Source organism: Mus caroli, unplaced genomic scaffold (genome assembly GCF_978045245.1).
Source record: "Mus caroli unplaced genomic scaffold, Mus_caroli_1 scaffold_1, whole genome shotgun sequence".
NCBI lineage: Eukaryota > Metazoa > Chordata > Mammalia > Rodentia > Muridae > Mus > Mus caroli.
The window spans coordinates 148921780-148926886 of NW_028227256.1; positions in this window are offsets into that span (position 1 = coordinate 148921780).

The window sequence follows — 5107 nt, forward strand, 5'->3', positions numbered from 1 at the left end:
TCTGAGTTCGAGGCCAGCCTGGTCTACAAAGTGGGTTCCAGGACAGCCAGGGCTACACAGAGAAACCCTGTCTCGAGAAACCAAAAACAAACAAACAAACAAACAAACAAAACCAGCTTCCATAGGCGTACAATATTTGAAGACTGTCACCAGGGAATTATGCCTCAAACAAGTCCCCAATTAAATGCTTTCTCTTTAATTGCCTTGGTCATGGTGTCTGGTTGGAAAACTCCACTACTTAAGGTCAAAGTCCACCATGACTGGATAGGCTCCCAGCTGGACTCACCGTGGACTCCCTTCAGTAGTGGGTTTTTTCCTCTGACCTTGTCTGGGGAATTCTAAGACCCCATACAAGCCTCTACCCGAGGAATGGCAGGTGGCTGCAATTAGAATATAGGAACAATTTCCTTTCTCCTGTCAAAACCTGTTCAGCCAGCACTTGGGATGCCGAAAATGCTTCCCCATGTTAATGAGGCATTCCAGATATCCTAAGCCCCCAGTCAAAGACATTTGCTTATCTTTGATGTCCCTACCCTCAGTCCCCAAAACTTCCTGAATTTTAATCACCCTAAGTTCATCTGCCTACTGACTGCAACCCTGGTGTGGTTTATTCACCCTCCTTCCAAACCCTGTTCCATGTCCATGCTCCTGATGAGAGCGGGAAGACCCAGTCTCTCCTCAGTAATTACAACAGTGTCTAAGACAGGGTTTTGTTTCCTCATATTGATAAATTTATTGGTTCTTTTAAAGGTTTATGTATATGAGTACACCTTTGCTCTCTTCAGACACACCAGAAGAGGGCTTCAGATCCCATTACAGATCGTTGTGAGCCACCATGTGGTTGCTGGGACTTGAACTCAGGACCTCTGGCAGATCAGTCAGCTTTAACCGCTAAGCCATCTCTCCAGCCCGCTTATTGTTAATGTAGTCAAACCAACTACAATCTGGTGAGGAACATTTGAGGTCATGTAAGGAATCTTTAATGTGGTTAGTCTGTGTATGTGGTGCTCAGGGGGAGGGTGGTTCTATTGTTTTCAGATTGCTGACTACTTGATCTTAAGCTTCATCTTCAAGCTGGAAAAAAAAAGTTCAAGCCACCTGGCTTCTGGCCTAACATGAGAGTGCCTGAGTTTCATTTTTTTAAAGAATATTTTATGCATAACACTTTTCTTATTTTTCTGTTTAGCCTTTAAAATGTCCTTCACTACCTCCCCACACCCACGGTGTGAAGGGAATCTGCCGCCATGGATCCCTTGAATTGAGGATGCCTTTTCTCTGGCCCACTAAGTGAGTGGAGGTCTATTAATTCAGTGTGAATGTAAAAATTGTTGGGGTTTTTGTTGTTTTGTCTAATTTTAAAGTTTCTGGAAATGACTTCTCCCAATATTCCCTACCCATTTTAAAATTTACATTGTTTTAGCTCACCAATACCAACCCTAAGTCTTTTGAGACAGGATTTCTCTATGTAACTGTGGCTGGCCTTGAACTCAGAAACCCACCTGCCCCTGCTTCCTGAGTGCTGGGGCTAAAGGCATGCACCACCACACCTGGCTAAGTCATTTATTTTTCCATTGTTTGTGATTGGGTGGCGTTTTCATTTGCCTGTCTTCAAATACAGTTAATCCTAGTAATTTAAGCCTGCTGGAACCTTCTAGTGAGTTTAGTCATTGCCCCTTCTGTTTTGTGTTGAAGCCTGCTCCCCCAGCATAGCTGTAGCCTTGTTCCATGCCTGCTGGTCATTTCATATTGTTACTGACACAGAAAAATAGTTTGTGTCAGAGCAAGGTGACACTGACCACATATCCGCTAGGTTCTGAGGTTTGCTAATGCTAAGGAATTCCACAACTATAGGCTCTGTGATGGGTTGTATATTCTTGGACCAGGGAGTGGCACCATCTGGAGGTGTGGCCTTGACGGAATAGGTGTGACTTGGTTGGAATAGGTGTGTCACTGTGGGTGTGGGCTTAAGACTCTCACCCCAGTTGCCTGGCAATCTTCCACTAGCAGTCTTTGGATGAAGACGTAGAACTCTCAGCTCTGCCTGCGCCATGACAGCCTGGACACTGCCATGCTCCCACCTGGATGATAATGGACTGAACCTGTGAACCTGTAAGCCAGCCCCAATTAATGTTGTTTTCTATAAGACTTGCCTTGGTCAAACCCTGTCTTAGGGTTTTACTGCTGTGAACAGACACCATAAGACAGGCTCCATTTAGAGACAATCAGAATAAAGGTCAGAACTGTTCTGTCCAGCTAGCCAAAATTGCTTGAGTCAGTGCTTCCTGCACCTGAGCTCATTTTGGTTTTTGCTTTTATAAACTGGCCCTAGGAAACATTTGTGGTTTTAGGCTCTGCTCCCAAGTCTGGGCTTCATCCCGGAACCATCTTGGGTTGGAGTTCAGGTAGCAGACCTGAAGTCTCGACCGAGATCCGTGTCTGAGTGGTTTGTGCTGAGTCCCAAACCTCAGCAGCTCTAGACAGGGTCTCACTGTGTCGCTCTGACTGACCCAGAACTGTAGACTGGGCTTGCCTAGAACTTGAAGTATCTGCTTCTCCCTCCTGACTACTGGGATTAAAGGCATGAGATACCACAATGGCCCAGTCACTGGGACTCCCTGCCTTATGTGTGGACCTGTATGAGTTATATGTACTATGTGAATGCAGGGACCTACCCTTTAGAAGATTAGAAGACCTCAGGTCCCTTACCATTTTACAGTTGTGAGCTGTCTTGATGCAGCTACTGGGAACCAGGGTTCTAAACAAAACAGTAATCTCAACACTGAGGCAACTTGCTACCCTGGCCCTCTTATTTTTCAATCAAGACTTCTCTTGGGATTTTCCTAACTTGTCTATTGGTAATTTTCTATTTGGCAAGCCATTTTCATGACTTAACCACAGCATTTCTGCTATTTGGGCAAGTTTTCAAAAGCTAAATACAAGTTCAACATCTGTATTCCTCATAGATGCTTCCTGTATCTATGCCTTTTAATGTACTATTACACTTACACACAAACTCAGGAGTAAAAACAGGAGATTCCAAAGTCCAAGGTCACATCTGACTTCACAGCAAATTCAAGGCCCAACGGGGCTACCTGAAACCCTGTCTCAAACACATACTAGTGACAACTTTGGACATCACAATTCATTCTCCATGGTTTCCTGTTTAGTGACCTCACTGAAGTAGTTTTGTAAAGTATGCATTTGTTGTGAATGACCACAGAAGTCCGTTCCCTTAGTCTATTGTCAGCTGCTATCAGGACAGGCTCTGACTCTTCAACTGATGAACTTCCCCCACCTTGTTCAAGAGCTGTTCTCAAGTTCCCAGTTTAGCGCTCTAGTAATGCACCTTATGCTCACACAGAGTAGCTATCATAGCTATCACTGGGAGACCACTTATTTTGAAAGTGGAATAAAGTAGGGAATGACTATGTAAATGCTATAATGTTCTTAAGATTGTCAGAAGCCTTTGGTTAACTCTAGGTCTTGGAAGAAATTCTGGAACCTTTCTCCTCCAGGCAACTTGTGGCCTCTGCATAGACAAATAGACCAGTGTACTCACTCACATACACGTACACTTAACTCCCCAGAAAACTGTGGCTTTTGTACACACAGAGATACAGATCTGAGTGCTTGCTCACATACACACAGTGTGAAACACATACACAGTTTGTCAACATGACACACACTGGCATCATCAGTAAAGAAGAGACCTCTCCTGAGAACATAACTGCAGAGGGGCCTGTTGGTGTGTTTGGAGAACATTTTCTTGATTAAATACTTATGGAGAACCCAGCCACCATAGGTGATGTCAACCTTTAAGAGATGGTCCTGAGTTGTATAAAAACCCAAACTAGAAGCCAGGTATAGTGGAATATGCCTTTAATCTCAGCACTAGGAAGGCAGAGGCAGGTGAATCTCTGAGAGTTTGAGCCAGCCTGGTCTACAGAATGAGTTCTAGGACATCCAGGGCTACAGAGGGACCCTGTCTTGAAAGGGGGGGTGTGTGTGTGTGTGGCCTCAGTGGACCAGGTGATTGAGGGATGGGCAGAGGAGCTTATGTGGACTGAGTATTTAGTATGTACAGTTTCTATTTAGGAAGCTGAAGTTTGTTTTTTTTTTTTATTATATGTAAGTACACTGTAGCTGTCTTCAGACACTCCAGAAGAGGGCGCCAGATCTTGTTATGGATGGTTGTGAGCCACCATGTGGTTGCTGGGATTTGAACTCTGGACCTTCGGAAGAGCAGTCGGGTGCTCTTACCCACTGAGCCATCTCACCAGCCCCTGTTTTTTTTTTAATTAGGTATTTTCCTCATTTACATTTCCAATGCTATCCCAAAAGGCCCCCATACCCTCCCCCCCACTCCCACTTTTTGGCCCTGGTGTTCCCCTGTACTGAGGCATATAAAGTTTGCAAGTCCAATGGGCCTCTCTATCCAGAGATGGCCGACTAGGCCATCTTTTGATACATATGCAGCTAGAGACACAAGCTCCGGGGTACTGGTTAGTTCATAATGTTGTTGCACCTATAGGGTTGCAGACCCCTTTAGCTCCTTGGGTACTTTCTCTAGCTCCTCCATTGGGGGCCCTGTGATCCATCCAATAGCTGACCGTGAGCATCCACTTCTGTGTTTGCTAGGCCCCGGCATAGTCTCACGAGAGACAGCTATATCAGGGTCCTTTCAGCAAAATCTTGCTAGTGTATGCAATGAGGAAGCTGAAGTTTTAAAAGTACTTATAAAACTTCATCTTCCTAAATAGACTAATACCTAATACTTTAGGTATCATAAATGTAATTTCACTCCATGGGGAGAACGTGTTAAAATGAGTGTTGTGGTTTGCTCTTAGCATACCATTACTCAGGAGACTGAGGCAGGAGAATAAGTTGAGCATCCATCCCAAGGACTGTCTGCTGCATCATACAGAGCCTTAGTCTCCTGTAGAAGGCCCCCTCTTCTCTCTTTGCCATCAGTACTACTTACTAGCACAAAGTTGGTGCCAAGCTGGATTCCACTCCCAACACACAGGCACACGTACACACACACACACACACACACACACAATGTTCTACCAATTATCTATTTGGCAAAGGAGTACACATCTAATAA